The sequence below is a fragment of the Pelodiscus sinensis genome, chromosome 3 (assembly GCF_052426305.1).
Source record: "Pelodiscus sinensis isolate ZL-2025 chromosome 3, ASM5242630v1, whole genome shotgun sequence".
Lineage (NCBI taxonomy): Eukaryota > Metazoa > Chordata > Testudines > Trionychidae > Pelodiscus > Pelodiscus sinensis.
Window position 1 is genome coordinate 130,620,241 of NC_143054.1, and position 23,099 is coordinate 130,643,339.

Consider the following 23,099-nt stretch of genomic DNA (forward strand, 5'->3'; position numbering starts at 1 on the left):
TGTGTGTGTGTCTGTCCTCGTTTTCTGAGAGTCTGCCCTGCCACTCATGGTGGGCAGCCACTCCAGGCAGTATGACACAGATCATAGAAATAAACTCCTTCCCTCCCACAGCACTCGCTCCCAGTTGGCATCATAATCCCCCATCTCAAAATAAATGCTAAGTAAATGCGGTGTGCATGGGGGACAAGAGGGATGGTAGAACAAATTACTCCTTATATAGCAAAACATAAAAAGTATGGTAATTAAGCTGTGGCCTTTTAGCTAGTCAACTGCGAGGTAGACAAGTCAAGGCATTAAATCACTGCTTCAGAGCAATTAAATTGATTGGTGTTCAGAGAGCTGCTGACTTGGTAGTCGCTCCTCTTTGATTGGCATTAACACACCATTCATCATTGTCAGTATCAAAAGATGTACCAGCCTCCGAAGCAGCAGAAGCATCTTTACAAATGAGTTTATTCCACATTTACCTGTAAGAATGCACCCTGATAGTACGGGTAAGCAGGGGCTGAACTGCTGCTTGCTATCAGCCAGCTAAAAGGAGGGCTAGGTATGCCCACTACAATTGTTTAGCTCTGCAGGGTAATTAACTGTTAATTGTTGATATGTAAATACAGCTCAGGAGAGAATCCGAGGTGTGGCTATGTAAATTCCATTCAGCCAGGGCTGATGGAATATCAGTGTTGGATGGAATGTGGAGAATTGTATATAATTTGGGACTGTTGTGGGGGTCACTAATCATGCTACCCCTAAATGTGGGAACTGTAAAACATGCCACCAGTGCTTGCAGGAGAGACACCACAATCATGGTAAGAGGTCTTGGAAGAACAAGCCTCGCCCTTCTAGAGTTGAGTGAAATGAGCTGGGGGAAAGGGTTAAAGGGCTTGAGTCAGCCTGCTTCACACCTTCCAGGTGTGAGCTATAAGACTGGCCCAGCCTGCACCTTTCCCCCTGGCTGTGTCTAGACTGGCCAGTTTTTCCAGAAAATCAGCCACTTTTCTGGAAAAACTTGCCAGCTGTCTACACTGGCCGCTTGAATTTCCGCAAAAGCACTGACTTCCTACTGTAAGAAATCAGTGCTTTTTGCAGAAATACTATGCTGCTCCCGTTTGGGCAAACGTCCTTTTGCACAAAGCTTTTGCGCAAAAGGGCCAGTGTAGATAGCTGAGATTTGTTTTGCGCAGAAAAGCCCCGATCGCGAAAATGATGATCGGGGCTTTTTTGCGCAAAAGCACGTCTAGATTGGCCACGGATGCTTTTCTGAAAAAAGTGCTTTTGCAGAAAAGCATCTGTGCCAATCTAGACGCTTTTTTCCAAAAATGCTTTTAACGGAAAACTTTTCCGTTAAAAGCATTTCCAGAAAATCATGCCAGTCTAGACGTAGCCCCTTTGTTTTAAGGACAGACCTAAAGCAGACTCCCTGAGGAGACTTTTCTTTTGTTAGTCCAGTGAAAGCTGGATTCATTTGCCAGTTCAGCTGGTGGCTAAAGAGTTGAAATCACTGAGAGCTGAAATCACTGGTTTGGTTGAGAGCCAGACCTATTGCATCCAGGGAAGTGGCGGCGACCAGTGGCGTGGCATGGAGCGGCAGCAGGTGGGGAGTGGCAACCAGCGGCAGCACCAGATGAGGAGCGGCTGCAGGCACCCAGCGGAGCATCCAGTGGCGTGGGACGAGACAGCTGGAGGAGTGTGGCTGAGTTTCGTATAAGGTGCCCCCTATCTATCCCCCCACCCCCATTTCTACCCAGGTTGGGAGGTGAAACCCTGAGGGTGAACTTTGGGACTCTGGGTGGCACAGACCAGGGACAGAGACTTTTGGGGTGTCGGACTCTTTGGACTTCTGTAGATTCTTGGCTGGGGGAGGGGCTTGGCTCATGTTTGGGTTATGAACTCTGTTTGTGGTGTTTTTCCCAAGTTAATGTCATATGACTTCTCTCTCTGTTTCATTAAATGTTTCTTTCCTACACTCAGACTCAGTGCTTGCGAGTGGGGAAGCATTGCCTCTCAGAGGCGCCCAGGGGTGCGTGAATTTCCCAAATTACTGGGTGGGGGCTCAAGCCAGTTCTATATGAGATGGACCCCAAGATATTGAACCCAGCCCTGGTTACTGCCAGGCCTACCCGGCAGAAGGGTTACATATGGAACAATTGGCAGATTCACTCACTTTTTCATAGGAACAGTCTCAATGGCATTAAGAGATCGCTTGTTTTATAGACCTCTTCAAGTCCTATAAATGATAAAATGCTTTAACATAAATCGACCTAAAATGGGGCACATCAGTTGTACTTCATTACAAAATGCAGGTTTGGGAGTATACAATATTGATTACTGTACCATAAAAATGATAAGCCAGAATGCTGCACACCTGATGGCTCAGTCTGTTAATGATCTTATAGCAGATCTCCTGCTTAAATGTAAACACATGCGTTTGTGTTTGCAGTGTAAGGGTTTAGTTTAGAAGTGCCCTCAGAAATGGAGTTTTCCTTTGGCTTCCATACAGATTTGAACTCCATGCTGTCATTTAACAAATAATGGTTAACATTAGTGAGACTTTTAAAAATGTCTGCTATTTGGTGAGCTCTGACCTATTCTAAGGACCAAAAAAAAAAGTCCTCTTCAGAAGCACTTTTATGAGCTCCAGAGACAGGTCTCCTCTGCTAGGGTGATTTCACTGACTCTAATGAAGTTCGTCATTGATGCATCTCTAAATCATTCCCACAAGAGAAGATTTATCTCAGAGATGGATAAAAACATTTCCATTTGTTGGTGAAATTGAAAACAAGGAAATTCTTAAGAATTCTCTCCTGCATATTATTGCTAGGCAGTCCTGAATATATTGTCTGAGGCCAGGTTGAGTTGGACAGTTATAGCTGAAGTTACCTTTGTCAAGGTGTTTGTATGCATATGTTATATATCTAAAATAACTTTTAAAAAGTTGCGCCTTTCATAAATGAAATATTTGTGGAGTTTTTCCAAACAAAACTTTGATCAAGTGTAATCCATTATTGAAGACTGGACTTTCCAGTCACGTGGTCTATACACCTTCCAAAAGCCTTATCCAGAATTCAGTTACTTGATCTCCACGTTTTCTTATATGCTTTAATGACTATTAGAAGCTAATATTTCCACCCATTGGACACTGGGCATTAGATGTGTGTATTGATGTTTGCTAGGGGCCAGAAGATGGCTCCTGTAATCACAGCCAGTAGTGGTATGTCTACACTACATTGTTAGTTCAAACTAACGGACATTAGTTCGAACTAACATTCATAGGCGTTACACTAGCGCTCCGCTAGTTCGAATTTAAATCGAACTAGCGGAGCACTTAGTTCGAACTAGGAAAACCTCATTTTACGAGGATTAAGCCTAGTTCAAACTTACTAGTTCGAATTAAGGGGTGTGTAGCCCCTTAATTCGAACTAGTGGGAGGCTAGCCCTCCCCAGGTTTCCCTGGTGGCCACTCTGGCCAACACCAGGGAAACTCTATTGCCCCCCTCCTGGCCCCGGACCCCTTAAAGGGGCACGGGCTGGCTACGGTGCCCGTGCCAGGTGCAAGCCTGCCAGCACCCAGCCAGCAGACCCTGCACCTGGCACGGCACAGAGCCACCCACCCGATGTCCCCCAGCCCACCCCCTCTTCCCGGGACCAGGCTGGCGGCTCCCGGGAGCTTGCCCGGGACCGCAAGAGGCGGGCACCTTCCTGGGCTAGTGCAGACATCATGGACCTCGTCCATGATCTCCGCACTAGGCACAGGAAAGTGGCCAGCTAGGGCAGGAGAGCTGCCAGCCTGGCCACCCAGGAGCAGGTGTGCATGAAAATCAAGGGGGTCCACTGAGACCCCCGACCCTGAGCCCTGAGCTTACAATGGCCGTACTGGGTCAGACCAAAGGTCCATCTAGCCCAGTAGCCTTTCTGCCGACAGCGGCCAACACTAGGGACCCTGGAGGGGATGGACCGAAGACAGTGACCAAGCCATTTGTCTCGTGCCATCCCTCTCCAGCCTTCCACAAACTTTGGGAAGGGACACCACTCCTACCCCCTGGCTAAGACTACTCTATGGACCCAACCTCCATGACTTGATCTCACTTCCCTTTAAACTCTGTTCTAGTTGTAGCCTTCAAAGCCTCCTGCAGCAAGAAGTTCCACAGGTTAACTATTTGCTTTGTCAAGAACAACTTTCTCTTACTAGTTTGAAGCCTGCTACCCATTCCTTTCCTTTGGTGTCCTCTAGTCCTTCTTTATGGGAACTCAGGAAGAACTTTTCTGAATGCACCCTCTCCACCCAACCGCTGCTTTTAGAGACCTCTATCCTGTCCCCGCTCCATCTCCTCTTTTCTAAGCTGAACAGTCCCAGTCTCTGTAGCCTCTCTTCATCTGGGACCATTCCCAACCCCTGATCATGTTAGTTGCCCTCCCCTCTCCCAGCCTTTCTCTTCCCCTCTCCCACCTCCTTTTCCCAGTCTCCCCCAGTTTTGTTCAATAAAGACAGAGTCAATGTTGGAAGAAACGTTATCTTTATTTTGTACATCAATAAGAAGGGGGGCTAGGGAAGGGTAAGTGGAAGGAGGTGAGGGAGGAATGGGGTACGAGCCCCCGATGGGGAGGACTGGGCTGGCTCTGTGGGCTTCTGGGGGTGGAACCTCTCCTGCAGCCCCCCAATTGCCCTCTCTCCCCAGATGGCAGCCTGCGGCAAGTGCTGCCGGTCTGATGGCCGAGTGCTGTGATGTGCCCAGTGTGGGCACTCCGGGCAATCCAAGCCAGGACTGCTTTGCAAGCGGGGCACCCCTGAGAACTGTCTGTCCGGGGTGGGGGTCGGGTCCCTTTAAGCGCAGCTCTCGGCTAGCCTGAGACAGCATCTCCACGCTCTAAGTCCTCCTCTGATGCCCTGCTTGCACTGCTTCCGGCCATCCTTAACCCCTGTTCAGGGTCCACTCATTGTGGACATGCTAGTTCGAATTAGCAAAACGCTAATTCGAACTAGTTTTTAGTTCTAGACGCGTTAGTTCGAATTAGCTTAGTTCGAATTAACTAATTCGAACTAAGTTAGTTCGAACTAACTCTGTAATGTAGACATACCCTAGGTGTGTACAGCAGTACAATGCAACCTTGGCTTTGACTGGAGGAGTAAAGATCAGGCAAGCAGAATACTTCTGGATGCACATAACACAGTGTATGAGTGTGTCTACACTGTACCCATAGCTTGACATGAGTGACACAATTTGAACTACGCAAATTGCATAACTTAGTTAGCGTTAATTTTGAAATAGCTTATTCTGAAATTTGGTGCTGCTTACACAACACCTATTTCAAAATAAATTGCTATGCTGAAACGTCCCTTACTCCTCATGGAATGAGGTTTTCAGAGACATCAAAATAGCGAGCCCGTTACACTTTGAAATATTGGGTGCACTCAAACAACACAGAGTAGCTATTTCGGAATACCTCCGCTATCCCGAAATAGCGCTGTAGTGTAGAGGTAGCCTAAGAATGCACATTGGGCTTCCTCAACTGTCAAGTTCAGGCCATTGTTTGCAATGGATGGGAGGTGGGGCCACTTCACCACCTGCAACCCAGTAGACTTTCCACTGTCATAGGCCATGCTGTGATTCCTCCGGCACTTGTAGTCAGGGGACATAACCACACAACTCTCAATGACTCTTGGAAAAAAAATCATTTTCTGATGATTTCCTCAGAGCCGTGTATACTCTTACATGAGCAGACATGATCTGATCCTTGGACTGCCAACTCCCCTGATCACAGTCTCGACTTGTTCCATACTAATTCAGCTACATCAAGTGTATCCTGTTCTGTGATCACCTCTCTTAACCACAATGCTAAGTCTAATCAGTAACTTACTATCCACTAAGCTGTTCTGTAAGGCTTGAGTAAAGAGACCAAACTCTGATGAATTAGGATCATTAGCGATTTTTAATTTAGACAGAAGTGACTGGAATGATCAATTTGTAGAGCATAAGTCTCTCTAAACAAAATCTATTGTGAGTTTAGTTCACATGAATGCTGGATTGACAGTCCAGTAGTTTAAACTTCACTATTTATCCATATCTAAGGTATAGGACATCTTACAGCATTGCAGACATCCCTCTCTATACCCTTTCAATGTATTCTCAACATTTCCCCTGAAGGGACACCTTGAAGGGAGAAAATTTAGTTCAGACTTTATATCCACTCAGTACTTGGGTTCTCTGCTGAGACTTTCAATAAGGATGCCAATTAGTGTCAATCGTGATGGCGGAGTATCTGATGTAGACAACTTTTCACTAGGGACTGAGACCACACCAATTAACTTCGCACATATCATGAAACAGACATCACTTGCTAACCGTTTGTCACAACCAACCTGTTGGCCGGTTTGAATTGTTGAACCATAGTGATTATCAAAGGCTTTGTAGGCTAGCCCATGTCCCCTGAGCCATCTAGTTCTGTTCACAAAGTAGAAAAGGGCTTGTAATGGTCCTGAGGTAAAAAGAGAATTCATAGAGTATCTTTCTGCAAGAAAAATTGTTTGGCTCATGAGTTATTTTATGTAGCTGTAAGGAGCACTTTAGCTAAAGGCCTAGCTCTCCTCTCCAAGCAGTTCTACACCACTTCAACACATTGACATGAATGGGAGTGTACCCTGCTTATAATAGTGTACATAAGAGGACACATGCGACCTAGCTATTTACGAATAGAGGGTTTGAGTTGTATGGATTTCTCAATAAGATGGTTTAATTCAGGGATTCACAAGCTCATTCTGAGCTTCCTCCCTACCCTCCCAAAAAACCCAACCCTGTAGGGACTAGCAGGGAAGCCTTGAGGCTCCTAGCTTCAGTTGCTGTGTGGGTGTTTGGAGGAGGACACTTGGGGTTCCACCTGAGTGGCAGGAGTAGGCTCAGAGATCCAGACTTCAGCTGCCAGGTGATTGGATGGAAAATTGTAGCTTCTGCCCTGTGTGTTTGAGGGGGGGAGGAAATACAGTGGCTCGGGGCTTCCTGAAATCAAAGCATTTCAGGTCCGTTCCATAAAAGTTAAAATAAACTTTGGTTTCCAAATGTCAGCATGTTTTATTTTAAATCAAATGTGTTAAAGTGAAACACTGATATTTTTAACTGAAATTTGAGGAAAAAGAGTAATAATTTGTTAGATATTTCCTTTTATTTCTCCTAAATAGCTGTTTTGTTGCATCCATCAGTGAATAACTCCAAAATCAGGCTACTAAATTAAATAATTAGTGTGTACTAGCTACATATCAGAGATTAGCTTCCACAGTTCAGAGATTATTAAATTCCTCTATTTATTCACTATAATTCAGCCAGGATGCTCTTGATTTTTCTGCCCTCCCATCATGAATAATTTTTTCTGACAGCATAGTCCAGTGGACAGGATATACACTTGTCTATCAGAGGAATTGTGTGACTTCTGATCATATTGTATACTGCAGAACTGAGCCTGACTTTGCTGCTGTACATATTTTTGTTTTACTATATAAAAACTATATATTACTTATTTTATAGTGCTATTAATACATGCATTGTGTGTACAAGGGTCACTGTGAAACTAATACACTTATACAAACTGCAGCTATGTCTTGCTGTCTGTATCACAATCAGGGCTCCACTCTGCAAACACTTATGCATATGCTTAATTTTAAGCATGAAAACATTTTCATTAAAGTCAATATGGAAGGAGTCAAGTTAAGCATATGTGTAAGTGTAACCCACACACCTACTGTGGTTACTGAGGACTGCAAGTGGCACCTAGACCACTGCAACAGTTAAGATCAAGAGACCTCTACAGCATGGGCTGGGAGCCAGCTGGCTTTTAGAGGGTAGAGGCTCCTAGAGTCAGCTGCCGAGGTCCCAGGTTCAAATCCGCCTTGGTGGTGGTTACATAAGAATTTGCAAGATCTGGTCCATAGTGCAATCTGTATAGCTACTCTTAGGTCTGGAGAACTTAGGCCAGGTCTTCGCTGTGGGAGGAAGGTGGCTCAAGGTAAGCAACTCCAACTACATAAACATCATATCTGGAGTCGACATATCTCAAGACAAGCTTGGCGCTGTCTCCACAACTGGAAGTTGATGAAATGCTCCTGTTGGTTTCTCTAACTCCTCAAAAGTACCGGTGCTGAGAGGGGTGTTGTCAGCATTCAATTTAGTGGGTCTTTACTGGACCTGCTAAATCAAAACCCGGAAGATCGATCACCAGAATCTCAATCTTCAGGTAAATTGAGATGTATCCTTTCAAGTTAATTTAGCATAGTCCATCTGACTTTTTAACACACTTAATTTTATACACTGTAAGCAGTATTGATTTCAATATCTCTTGGTTTCTGTTATTTCCATTCTAGTTCATCTGATAAAGAGGGTTTCATCCACAAATGTACCGACTACCATAGGTGCCCCTCAGTTTTGCTGAGTTCAGTGATGGTCATCATAAAGTATAACCTAACTACACATACATCTGTTGGCAGGATCAGGGCCTTCATGTAAAGTTAGGAAAATATTTGAAATATAGTGAGACAATAAGAATAACTCATTAAACAAATTAATTTCATTTAGCCATGAATGAAGACAGAAGCATATTAACACCTACGAGAAGGAGACAGTCATATGCCATTTACTTAATGTGCAAGATGTTAAATTAGCCTCACTATAAACAAACATCCTGGCATGTATCTTCTTGGCTTCACCATCATTACATTAGCAGCTCTAAGCAAAACAAATAAAAAAGTAAATGGCACCAAAAGAAAAAATACTGAACGTTAAAAGCCATCTTTCATAATAGATGCTCTTTTCATGTCTCTTTGCACAATAGCTCTTATGTAAGTCATATCTTATATATTATGAATGGCATAAGAGTTATTGAGCAAAGAGAAATACATATAGTGGAATAAATTATATGACTTAAAAAAGCAGCTCAAATATTAAATGGAGACTAAAAATAATCCTCAGATAATTTTCCAAAATGAGGTGAGTCACTTGTTCTCCAATTTGACATATTTAGTTATGGAAAGGTATTTTTGAATGGTCTTGAATTTGATAACTTTTAAAAGAGACACTATTAAGCATGTAGGTATATTATTCCATTTAAGAAAGGTAATGCATTGTTTGTATTCTTCTGTGCCAAAGTAATAATGTTAATTACAATGGCTTCAATAATTTAAAATTAAATTAAAGAGATTGTTATTTTTTATTTAATGCTACTCTTGTGTTGCTAGAAATTCAAACAAGATACAGTAAATTTCCAATAATCCGGCACCTTTAAGACCCGGGGGGGTGCAGGATTATCAAATATGCCGGACTATCGGAAGGGGGTGGAGGGGGCTGGTCAGTTTCAGCAGCAGCTGAATCGGAGACGCCTGGGGCAGAGCAGCTGGGGTGCTGCCGGGTTGATCCTGTAGCGCCGCCCCTCAGCGCTGTGGGACCAACCTAGCAGCACTCCATCTGCTCTGCCCCAGGCATCCCCAAGAGCAGCTGGGGTTCTGCCAGGTTGGTCCCGCAGCCCCGAGGGGCAGCGCTATGGGACCAACCCGACAGCACCCCAGCTGCTCTGCCCCCGGCTTCCCCGATTCAGCTGCTGGTCAGTTTCAGCAGCGGCTGAATCAGGGAAGCTGGGCACAGAGCAGCTCCAATTGTCCGGCTGCCCGGAGCACTTCCGGGTTCCTGATGGTGCTGGACCATCAGGAGTGCCGGAGCACTGGATGCCGGACCAATGGAGTTTTACTGTATTTTGTTATTACATCTAGCAATGAGCCAGTTCTTCCTTTTGCACTTATCTAAGTCTGTGGTAACTCAATGGTATAACTTCAGATTTACACTGGTGTGAATGAGTGTAGGATTGGTCCCTACATATTTGTACTGTACCTATAATAATAGATGGTATAAATCTGCACTAAAGTTAAAAGTTTGTTTGGTGTTAAATCAAACATCTAGATCTTGTTGAACTTCTGTAGTTAAAAAGCATAAATTTTTGTCTGAAAGTTTCATGGTCTCCATGCCTCCATACTTTCACCCACGGATATTTTCTGCCATTGTATCCCAGAGAATACTAGGGAAAAGACATATAGAGAGCTGGATATTACAACATACCACACATGAGAACCAGAAAGTGATACTATCCAAGCTATTTCACTGTGCAAAGTGAACCAAGCTCATCCAAGAAAAAGGATAAATGTGAAAAAATAAATATCAGTAATCTTCTTTCATTTTCTATACTCTTGGAGGATTTAGTAAAGCTTTGGAAAATAGTCACAATGAAACCTCAAACTACATGAAACAATGTGGGGTCCCCCCTCAAAAACAAACACAGGCCAGATTTTTGAAATAGCAACAAAGCTGCAGCAGCATGAGAGGCTGCATGAATTTGTCTCATCCTCCCAGGACCCGTGACACTCTCCGTTACTGAATTGTGGATGGTCATGTCTAGTGGTTAGAACAGACATCAACAGCCAAGGGGTAGAAGTCAGGAATCAGATGTGAGGGTAGGAACCCAGTTACTTGAAATGGGGCAAGGCTGGGTTTTAGCTATGGACAGCTACTGAGCTGCTGGGGTGTGTCTAGGCTGGCAAGATTTTGCGCAAAATCTTGCTGCCTGTCTACACTGGCCACGAGTATTTGTGCAAGAACACTGACTGTACTGTACAAAATCAGTGGTTCTTGCGTAAATAGTCCAACGCTCCTGCTCAGGGATAAGCCCTCTTGTGCAAGAAGGCCAGTGTAGACAGCCAAGTTGGTTTTCTTGTGCAAGAAAGCCCGATGGCTAAAATGGCCATCGGAGCTTTCTTCTGCAAGAGAGCATCTACATTGGCACTGATGCTTTTGCGCAAAAGCAAATCTTTTGCACAAAGGCACATGCCAGTATAAATGCTCTCTTGCGCAAATACTTTTAACGGAAAAACTTTTCCATTAGAAGTATTTGCTCAAAGTCATGCCAGTCTTTGCCCTAGGGTGTTTAAAGGCTAGCCTGGCTGAACCTTCCTACCAACCAGGCAATAGAGCCAATTAGGCAGCATGCTACAGGCCGGTTGTGCTCATTAGGTTGCCCAGAGACTGATTCTGTTGTAGGCCCTTCTTCCAGACTACTAAATCAAAGCTAGCGCAGGTATTCTCAACATCTTTAATCACACCTCCCGACTACCATCTGGACATATCCATTGCAGCATGTGTGGGTCTGATACAGTAAATCTAAGTTAGCAATCAGTTCTTACTGTACAATTTCTGGAACTGATTTGCCAGCAGTCCCGCTTAGACATCTTACTTTCAACAACTGGTAGCTTGGATATGGAGGTGGTGCCATTTTTTCCTCTTCTCCAAGCCATAATCAACTCAGTTCCAGCTCAGTTTCAGGCCACTCGTCATCAGACTATCTAGCTTTTTACATTTTATCGCAATGCTGTCAAAATAAAAGTAAGTGAGGCGGTAGCCCGATAAAGAAAAACTCTAGTGCAGAGAGAACTGGTCTGGGATTCAGGAGATTTACATTTTATTTCTAATTCTGCCACAGATATGCCATCTGACCTTGGGTTCCCCCCGCCTCCATCTATGCTGTTTAAATAGCAGGGTCTCAAACTCCTGGTCTGCAGGCCATCCCTGGGGTGTGGGTGTGTGTGTTGAGGGGGGAGGACAACTGTGCATTACTGTTGCCCCAAGGACAACCCCTTCCCATCACCACCCTCTCTCTCCATGGCACCCAATCCCCTGAGGGACGTGGCCTCAGATTACCACAGAGGCATGGTACAGGGCAGCAGCAATGGTTGAACCCCCTCCCCCAGTACAGGAATCTGTGGGCAAGCAGAGAAAGATGTGCTGGGCAAGTATGCTCTGCTTCCGCACAGTGCAAGGAGTTGGTGGGGTGTGTGCATGTGCGTGTGTGTGTGAGGGGCGAGTTGGAAGATGACCACTTGCTGCTGTCCCACGCTAGGCCCCCACGGTAACTCCTGAGGCCACACATCCCTGGGGGAATGGGTACATGGAAGGAAAAGGGTGGGAGTTTGAGACCCCTGCTACATAGCTTGTAATCTCTTTGTAGCAAGATGTCTCTATGTGAAGAGCAATTGCCCCAATGGCTCCCCAAGCCTCATGGGAGTCATTGGGTACTATAATATTCAATATAAGAATTCACTCATCTTACCCCTTTTGGGCAGAATACAGCCCACCAAGGAGCAATTTTTTGGCCAGTACTTGTGTTTCTCATGTTAATTGTATTTATTTTTAGTGCTTTAAGGAACTGTTGAGCAGATCCTGTCATTTTAACTTATTCTTGTACAGGAATGTAGTATAGTATTTCTTAATGAATTAATAGCATCTTAGGTATTCTAAGAGAAACATAATAGATATAAGCCTTGAAATAGGTCATGCATTACAAGTTCATTTGAATAGTGTAATGGCCAAGGTGATTCAACTAAAAAGAAAAGTGCACTAAGTATTGTATGCTGAAAAATACCAAATGCTTAAATCTTATTTAAAACCATGCTAAGAGGGAATCAGAAAGCAGAGGAAATGGCCTTGTTGCTAAAGGGAAGAACATATAAGAAATTCAATTAAATGTTGGAAATCTGAAGACAAAAATGACTTGAAAACAAGAGTTTTTGCTTATGGTTTTTAAGATAACTGGAGGGAAAACAGCTGTTAAACACAAAGTGCTAATTAGAATGTTTGGTTAAGAGGAATGATTATCTGCAAAAGTGTAAAATAAGTTTTGGTAGATTATAGTAATTTAGATTGAGTCACACAATGCTGGTGCTCAGCCAAATCAAGTTCATCTTGTTTGCAACAATCAGGGAGAAAAAACACAAGCAATGTATTTCTAACGTATTAGACCACAAAATCCAAAAAGCTATTGATGCAGAAAACAATCCTGCAGAAGGTCACTGATGTGAATGTGTAATTAATAGTCACTTTCAAATGTGTTCAGCTCCCTCCCACAGATATTCATATTATTGATCGCTAGGTGGCAAAAGATAATGTTTCTGATCCTAATGAATACTGTATGGATCCAATTAACTGGGTTCAGATAAGGAATGAGGCATGTAAAAACTAAGGCAAGACAACTGTCCTCTATTGGTATAAACTACATTGCTCAGGAGTGCGGATTTTTCGCAGCCTTCAGAGACTTAATTATACCTACCTAAGCTCCTGCATAGCATCTCTCATTGAGAGAGCCACTGCTTCTTGGAGAAGTGGCTTAACTAAGCTGATAGGAGCATCTCTCTAATTGGTGCAGTAGTGTTATCATTGAATTGCTCCCACATCACAGCTGCAGTGGTACATTTATACCACTGCTGCACTGGACATGAAGACAAGCCAATTTTGTATGTAATTATTGACTGACATCAGTAGGCCCTAATACTCAAATTCTTAGATTTGAGCTTGATATGGTGCTCTAGCAAGGACTGTAAAATAACTTATTCCAGGAATTCAGACATCAAGTTCTAGAGCCCTGTCTTAACACCAGTCTGGATGGGGAGAGGCTAAAAGCTTAATGTACATACGCTGGAGAATAGATAAAATTCAAGTTTAGCTTGGTGTTTTCTATATTGAGGTCAAGGATATGGGAAAAGGCATGTTTATCAGTAAAGCTTTGTAGTACAGAGCAGCAGTTACAGTCAAGAATCTTGTCCAGATACTGAACTATCCAGGATCCATTTGGGAATGGAAAGCCCAGTTTGCTGATTAATATACTGAAATTTAAAACTATTCTTGCAAGGATGCTGCTCTCGCGCTCCCCTCCCCCGCTTTATCTTAACCCTGCTCTTCAGATTCTGAGACTGGCAATTTTCCTCACTTCAGTCTTGAGAAATTAAAAAAGGACAGAAAAATAATGGGTGCGAAATAATGAAAAAATAATCCATATACATATTTCATAACTGTTCATCAAGCTGTAATAATTAATTTAACATGTACAGACCCACTTCACAAGAGTTCTACTCTTTATGCCCAATAGATGCCAGCCTTCAAATTATTATTATTTTTCAGTCACATATTTCAGCTTTTCCCTCAACACATGATAGGGATGTGCTATAACCACCTATATCTCTGAATCCAAACATTGGTTGATTGAGCAGAGACCATTATTCCAAGCCTTCCTCCACTGATGGCAAATGGAGCTCAAGAGCTAAGAAGCACTCCATCATGCCATATACATAATTGAAACAGTTCTCTTGCCCCAAGACTCGAAAGCCTGCATTTTCTTCCACGAAAGCCTAGTCACCTTTGGATAGAGGATGTCAGTTGATTTACATTGTCATCTGTAAATTCAGAACATGTCTGTAGGTCTTTGCAGTTACTAGGCTCTTTAGTCTGAATGCATGGAAAGAGCCAAGTGTTGTGATGTGGAGCTCGCTCTGCCTAACTTTTATGCACCCAGAAAAAGAGCTCTGGGATCCACTGAGTCTGGGTTTAGGGGTCTAAACTCCTGGACAATGAATGGGGAGAAGCACCTTAGACTGTAATTCACGAAAGCCAGCAAGCACAGTAGGGAACTGCCTCAGCTGGTCTATGGATGACACTGACCAGTCAGGCACATGTGTTAAGCACCACTCCTGTTTTGGAGTTAGACACCCAAGTCTGGGTGCCAAGGAGGCACCTTGCTCTGCTTGGGATTCTCAGTGGCAAATCCTCTTTTGGCATTAGGCACTTGCAGACTCTCCCCCCTCCCCCACGCACTAGCTCAGTGTTTAGATTCCTTAACTGGGATGTACGAAAGCTAAAGTCGAGTTTCTCTTCCCCCTTTCACTGGAGGGAGGAGGAGATGTGCCACTTTTCACGTAAGAGCTCTCAGCACTGGTCTATGGGATAGTCTGATGTGGGCTGTTGCTAAAGAGTCATTTGGGGTTGGAAAAAAAAAAGATGAGAATGACTAACAGCCTGGTGATTAGGACATTCGTCTAGGTAATAGAAGGCCAAGGATCCAGTCCCTCTGGTTCCAATTCCTCTTTCATTATTCATCCAGAGTTGACAACTTCACAAGAGCCTGAGGAACTATCCCAAAGCCCTGGTTTGGGCTCTCATCTGATAGGTGACAAATCCCTTCTCTGGGGAATGGTGGGACTTGAACTAGGAGTTTCCCTCAGCCCAAGTGAGTCCATAACACATGGGTTAAGAGTTATGAGATACTCCCCTACCTGTTTTGTATGAACTTCCTGAAGGTCCCTAATCTGTTATACTCCCTCCTTCCCTCCCTCCCTCCAAGCACACTTGTTCAACAGAACCCTGAATGAGCACAATATTTATATCTACACTGGATCCATAATCATGGTCTGAACATTCACAGATTTGCAGAGCTCTAAGGTTCAAGCCCATATACAATGTAGGTGGCCAAATGCCTATCTATTCCCATTTGGTGAATCACTCCACGGCTTAGGCAGGAGAGAAGTAACTGGGTGACTAGAGACAGCAGTGTACATGCCCAAGGGAATGTTTACTGCAGAAACATAGACATCTAGTGCATTTAGGCACCTACAGGGCTGAGCGTGTGTGTGTGGGGGGGTAAATCACAGCTGTTCCAAAGCTGAGAGTTAGATGCCTAAAGCAGAAGTTAGCTGCCTAACTCTCTGTACTTTCAGGTCTCCCTCCCTGCTAAAGGAGCGGTAATGTTTCTAGTGGGTGAATTTGACAATGTTATTGGGAAAAAATTGTATGGAGTTTTTCCAGCTACAAGGTTTCAATTATTTTTGCAAAACAGCAGAGGACTGGAATTTCTTCACATAGAAACATGCAAAACAAAGAAGCTGCTTTTGCTTGAAAAGATACATGGCAGAATTTACAGAACAATGACAGCTATCCCCTAGAGGGCACCAGATCTTTTTGATCAGACAGCTAAAAGCCAGGAACTCCTGAGTCACGCCCTTGTAAAATGTTATTTAGCTTACTCATCACAGTGCCTCTTTGAACTATCCCCCACATAATATTTCCAACTGACAGCATTCTCTTGTGGCATTGTTATCCATTTTTTCCAGCTAGGTCCCTCTAGAGTCTTATCCTTTCCCGAGCATCAGCGTCCTGAAAAACGTCCTTCACCGGTTTTAAAAACACAGGTAGCAAATAACGAAAGTTTCTGTTCCCGGTAGGGATCTTAGTTCAATTTCTCTATCTTCACCAAGTGACATCAAACAAACCACCACCAACTCACACCTGGATCCTTCTTTATCCTCTCGCATTAGAAGATTTTTTTTAATTGTGTTTCTCTTTAGGTGCTACTCCATGTAGAAGGGGCACAGGACCATCTTACGTCTGAATCTCCTCTTCCTACTGCTCAGAATCCCTTGCTTCCTGGAATGAACCCTCATCCAGACTGCCTCAGCTGCATCTGATACTAAACTGAGCCTGACAAACCTTTCAGGTACAATAAGGTAAGCTAATGGGACTCCTGTTAATGCTTCTTTGTTGACTTGTGTGGTATTTATCCAGCATCACATCCCATTTAACAAATGATATTGCCGTCACATTCAATGTCATATACCAACCAACTATAAGAACTGGGTTTAGAACCAATGTTCTCTAATAGCCTTATTCCCAAGATCACAAGGCAAGTGACTTAGGGTGCATCTACACTGCACCGTTATTTCCAGATAACTAACATTATTTCAAAATAATGCAAGCATCTACACAGCCATTCTGTTATTTCAAAATAATTTCAACACAGACAGCTTATTCTGAAATCTGTAAACCTCATTCTACAAGGAATAATGCCTATTCCAAAATAGCTATTTCTAAATAAAGAATCTGTAGATGTTCCATAGCTGCTATTTCAAAATACCCCCTCACCAGATCCATTCTAAGTTATTCCTCCCCAGTACCTCCTGGGGCTCTAAATCGAGATAGCACATGTACATTAGAGAAACCTGCCTTGGACTAATTGAGGCTTCCCTTCAGTGTAGACGTGCTATTTCGAAATAAGCTGGGTCACAATAACTATTCCAGAATAGCTTATTTTAAAATAGCCATGCAGTGTAGACATACCCTTAGTCTTGCTAGGCTAGAGTAGGATGTAAGTGACTAGTTGACTACCCGATAAGCCTAGGCTTATCAAGTAGTTGAGTCACTACTCTACTAGTTGCTTCCCCTCCCCCCTTCCTATCTCTATCAGAGGCAGCAAGGAGGTGGAAGCTGGCTTAAAAGATGGTTCTCCCCAGCATTGTCTTCGCAGGGGATGGGGAAAGCAAGGGAGGCTGAGGTGCAGCAGAGAATCTAGTGAGCCAGGACTGAGCAGTTACAGCTTGTGTCGGCTCCCAGATGCTGCGCCTCTGCTTTTTAAATGCAGTAAGAGCCACCAGGCAGAGCCACAGCAGTATGGAACCAGGTGCTAGCTGGGACAGCTGGCAGCTCTTTCTACATTTAAAAGGCAGAGCCACAGCGTTCTGGGACGGGGCACAAGCTGGGACTCAGCTTAGGTTAGAGGACTGAATAAAGGATTTTTAATTTGATGGAAATTTTGGAGAAAATAATTTTATCAAATTGAAAATAGATTTTCAAAGCATTTGGCAAATTGAAAAAGAAAAAAGTTTAGGTTCATACCATATATTGTGTTTTAATTTTGAGCTTGTGTATTTAAAAAAAATTGAATAAATTTCTAAATAAAAAGCCATTTTAACTGAAAAAAATGGAAACATTTCATCTTGAAGCTATCGAAATAAAATGTTTGCACCTCTGAAATTTTGAGGCATGGGAGTTCCACACAATTCAGTGAAACTAACAAAGCTTTTTGGGGTGGCTTAATCTGAAATTTTGCTGGAAACCCCCTTGTCCCTCCCCCCCATACCACAGCCAAAAACTGTTGGCCACCTGTATGAGGGGAGGCAGGGAAGGGCAGTTTTCACAGCCATCACAAGCAACTTTCCCAAGAGTGGGAAGGTGTAAGAGCAGCAGGATGGGTAGTAGTCACTCAGTTCATCCTGAAGATCCTGGGGACAAGAAAGGGGATACCTACCCTAAAGAGCACAAATCAAAGCAGGAAGGGATGTTACACATCTTTGAGAAATGTCCTCAGAAGACTTAAGCCCAAATCTGCTAAAAGAAGGGGAACACAGGGCTCAAGGTAAGAGGGTTTCATGTGGAGAAGAAAGTGCCGGCAAACAACTCCTTTTACCACTTCCACCATTATTTGAAAGGAAATTTAACTCCTACTTATAATAGCTGCTTTGTATTACAATTAAATAAAGTGTAAACATATCCTTAGGCTCTTATGTATATTTTAAAGAAAATTAGGGTAAACTATCAATTACTTTTAGGGCTGTCAATTGATGTGCGTTAACACCTGTGATTAATGGATTCATTTTTTTAAACACGTTAATCGCAGGAGTTAATGCTGTGCTGCCCCTTTGAAGTGTCACCCCCACTCCTTTAAAGGGGCAGCACATTAGGATACCTGGATCAGCTGGAGTCCCCAGCTGATCCTGGGCTCCATGTTGCGCTGTCCCTTTGAGATGTCAGGGTGGCCTTTCCAAGGGGCAGCGCTGCACGGAGTCGGGGTCAGCTGGGGACTCCAGCTGATCCTGGGCTTCCGCAGCACTGCCCGTTTGAACCGCCACCGCAGAGTTTCAAAAGGGCAGCACACGCAATTAAATTTGATTTCTTGACAGCCCTAATTACTTTGTTTATAAGATGCCAGCATAACAGTCTGTACTTTTGGAAGTTAATTTAAATGCAGTCTTTTATCAATATAGAATATTTTTAGAAATTATTATATTTATTCTTGCTTAGCAATTTAAGAATACTTTACATCAAGTTAGCATCTTTCATTCAAGATTATCTCCAAGTGCTTTATTAACATTCCCACCATTTCTGCAAGATACCACTTTTTTTAGACCCATGCTACAGAAGAGTAAGCTGAGATGTAAAGGTGTTAAGCAACCTGCCAAGATCTCTCAGTGAATCAGGAATAGAATTCAGATGTGCTGACTGACAAACCAGTGCACTAACTTCATTGCATCCCAGCTTATGGGCCTGATTCATCATTGATCTTTACCATATGAAGCCCAGCTGTTTACATCAATGGAAAGTTGGTGTAGAATGTTACTGTATCTGAACAGTGGTGACTCACACCCACAGGTCAGACTGTGCTTAGCAGGGGAGAATCAGGTCATTTTTCACTTGGTAACTATACAAAAAGCAGACAGGTAGAACAAAGTGTTCAGCCCTGGTCAGGTGCAAGCAAATCCTGGCCTGAATATAAGACAAATACATTGGAGGGCAGGGAAAGGGTCCAGAGTGATCTAGACAAATTGGAGGATTGGGCCAAAAGAAATCTGATGAGGTTCAACTAGGACAAATGAAGAGTCCTGAATTTAGGATAGAAGAATCCCAAGCACTGTTAAAGGCTGGAAACTGAATGGCTAAGTAGCTGTTTGGCAGAAGAGGACCTGGAAATTACAGTGGATGAGAAGCAGGGTATGAGTCAGTGTGCCCTTGTAGCCAAGAGGGCTGTGGCATATTGGGGTGCATTAGAAGGAACATTTCTAGCATATCTAGAGAAGTTATTATTCCCTTTTATTTGGCATTGGTGAGGCCACATCTGGAGTAGTGTGTCCAGTTTTGTCTCCCCCCCCCTCCACACACACTATAGAAAGGATGTAGATGCACTGGAGAGGGTCCAGCAGAGGTCAACCAAAATGATTAGGGGGCTGGAATGCATGACCTATGAGGAGAGACTGAAGGATTTGGGCTTATTTAGTCGCAGAAGAGAGTGAGGGAGGATCTGATGCTTTCAATGTCCTGAAGGGAGGTTCCAAGAGGATGGAGAGAGGCTGTTCTCAGCAGTGATGGATGGCAGAACAAGGAGCTATGGTTTCAAGTTACAAGGGGGAGGTCTAGGTTGGATATTAGGAAAAACAATTACACTAGGACGGTGGTGAAGCACTGGAATGGGCTACCTAGGGTGGTGGTGGAATCTCCATCCCTAGTGGTTTTTAAGTCCCAGCTTGACAAAGCCCTGGCTGGGATGGGTTTAGTTGGGATTGGTACTGCTTTGGGCAGGGAGCTGGATGGACTCAATGACCTCCTGAGGTCTCTTCCAGCCCAAGGATTCTATGACATGAAAGTCATCTTTTGAAATAAGTGTGTCACAGCTAGCTGTATGGCAGAAGCGGTGACTCCCTAACATACCAAGGTGAGGGTTTCTTGATCCCCAATTCACTGCAGACCTCAACCCTATTCTACCCCTTTCCCAAGGCTCTGCCATGCCTTGACTGTTTCAATCTCTGTGTTGCAGCAACATACACTAGTACAGTACTTAAAAACTCTACTGTCTCCTGCTTTATTAGAATAGCAAAGAATCATTTGTGTGAAACTGTTCTCAAGGGAGACATCTCAGTGAGGTGTGTGATAGGACCAGGCTATAGACTATTTTACCTATAACTCTTCCTTTAATCACTACTCCTATCCGTAATATTTACTAGGAAGAGACAGCATGTTAATTCCTATGCCCCACATTAACACAACTTCAGCTGCCTACTTCTAGAACTTAATTAAAAAGAAAAGATGAGATAGGGCATCACAATTTAGAAGACACCATATTCAAAAGATTTTTGATTAATAAATATTTCAAGGACAATTCCAAATAATGAAATCCTGCTGTCTCCTTACTCAGGCTGGATTATATTACTCTTGAATGTAAAAAGAGTTATTTCTAAAAACATAAATGTTTCCTATATCCCACTGAGTTATAAGAAATGGACAGCAATTCAGAAAGGGTGAGATGATTATAACAGACTGTATTGCAGGAGGCAGAACATTCGAGTAGGGATTTGCCTTACAGGTGATCACCCTTGTTGACTAAAAAAACCCCAATCTTCATTCTTTTTCTAGTGCCATTTGCTTCTCTCACTCTGTGTAGTTGTTCTGACATTCTGATCCATCCTGACTGTGTTCATTTATGTGGCAGACAGAAGAGGTAGGGCAAGCTTTCCAAATTACCTGTCAACATGAGGGAAAGAGCACATGTGTCAGGACTGAAAACAGATTGTCACTATTTTCAGACAGAACCACAAGTTCTTTTGTTAACAAACAATATAAGCAGCGTAGAAAAATCAAAATATTTAGCCTCAGATTCTGGGACTAAATACAAATTCACAGAAATTCACTTGACACAGGAGAGGGGGAGAATGATACAACAGTCAGGGAACCATAAATTGCCCAGCTCTGACAAAGTAAAGCAGCTGAATGGTTACTCTGCGTAGTGCCACCAGGATATTGTTCATGAAGAACCGTATGTCACAGAGAACTGGTGCACCCCTGAGTCCATTCTGCCCCACACTCTCCCATGTCATGCTCTTTCCTGCTCTTGGCCTTCTCTCTTGGGCCACTGGGGGAATGGAGCTGTCAAAGGCAACTATGTGTGGCAGAATTTGAATGTTTTTAAATAATGTTGACTGATTATTGCTATTTTAAGCATTTTTATCAATGTAAATGTTCATAGTTGTGCAGAATTGTGTGTTTTAAGCATGTTTAAAATTAATTTGATCTGTTTAAATGGCCTCAGTTGTGGGAAATTACTGGAGCTATTAAACAATGGGGAGAAGTAGGCCGATAAGTTATATAATGAGAGATGTTGAGATTCAAAAATTAAAGCTTTAGAACCTTTAAAAACACAACCTGTCAACCCCACATGTCAACATACAGTATATACAAAGTAATTATCCTTAAACCAAACTCTCAAAAACTCTGTAGAAGCATTCTTACTTTGTCTATCTGCAAATTTCAGTTCTCTTTGATGGGAAGGTTTTTAATTAGTTTGTGCATATACAATTGAATCAGTGTTTACTGACCTTTTCCAATACAAATCTAGTTATTCCAAGCATCAAGGTAATTTATTTAGTTTAGAGCATACCAACACCATGGGAATTTTCACCCACTGGGGCCAAACACTGGTCACTGCACGGTCTAGGGGATGCAAAGTGGCTGGAACAGGGGGTGACAGTCTGGCCCCAGAGATCAGAAAGACTGGCCAGCAGGAGAAGGATTACTACTATAGACGTTTTTTGAGGTACAAACCAAGGATTAAGATGCATATTCAAGTAACAATCAATTTTAGATTTGGCTATGTAAGCTGGCTGCTTGAGTCCTGAGTCCCTGACCAGTGCTCAGGCCTGTAAGTAAACTTCTTTCAAACCACAAGACCTGAGGGCAGGGCAGGTGTAGCCAGACAGGAACCCCCCTGTAACATCCATTTTTGCTTGCCTGGAGCATACAGGGCACACAGAGCAGAAGGCCCAGGCTGCTGTGACCGTGAATGGCTGTAAACAGAGATATGCCAATTGCTGACCAAGAGGCTGCTGAAGAGTGCCCTTGACTCAAACCCATATTGATACGAACAAACAGCCATCCGCGGGGGGAGGAATCTCTCGCCCAGTAAAAAAATGTCTAGTACTCACAATTTAGTTATCTCTCTTGCAAGTGTAAATTAAGTTGAAACTTGCTTGTGAGAACTGGCGCCACAAAACGGACCAGTACAATTTGGCCTCTTAGATAAGAAAGAGGATACGGGCCCCCAGGGGTATAAAGATGGGTCCAGCAGCACATTTACTCTGGGTGTCAATCTACCATCTATCTGCTGGTCAGGTTAGGTGTTTGATCTCCCGAGGTTCCTAGGGGACGCCCATCTCGTATTCGTCTTTCCTAGGAATTGAGAGACCGGCCCTGACCTGACATGCTGGAGTCGAGAGGCACAGAAAGGGGTAAAAATTGTACCTGGATGTAGTCCTTTGTCTTAAGTGTACACATAGACTTAGAGCTCTTTAAAGATTAAGCTGTCACTTGGTACCATTATTTCTATTTTCTATCTTTATTTTCTTTGTAACCATTTTTAAAAATCTGTATTTGCTAACAGTAAAGAAAGAGAGCAATAGCCATTGTAACCATATGCTTTTATAAGTCTTTTTAATAAACCTGTAACTTTTTAACCTGACTCCTTCAGTAGCTGTAACAGAACCAAGCACAATTTAAAAGAACTTCAGCCAGTCATAAGGGACAGGTATAGGAAGAGCTTGGGCGTTTGGATTTGTGTCACTCCCAGGTGACAGGTCCGTTGGGGCACCTTTCAGTCTTTCCCTAAGGCTGCCCGCTGCGAAGGAATCTTGCATTCTAGCAGCTAAAATCTGAGGTGTAATA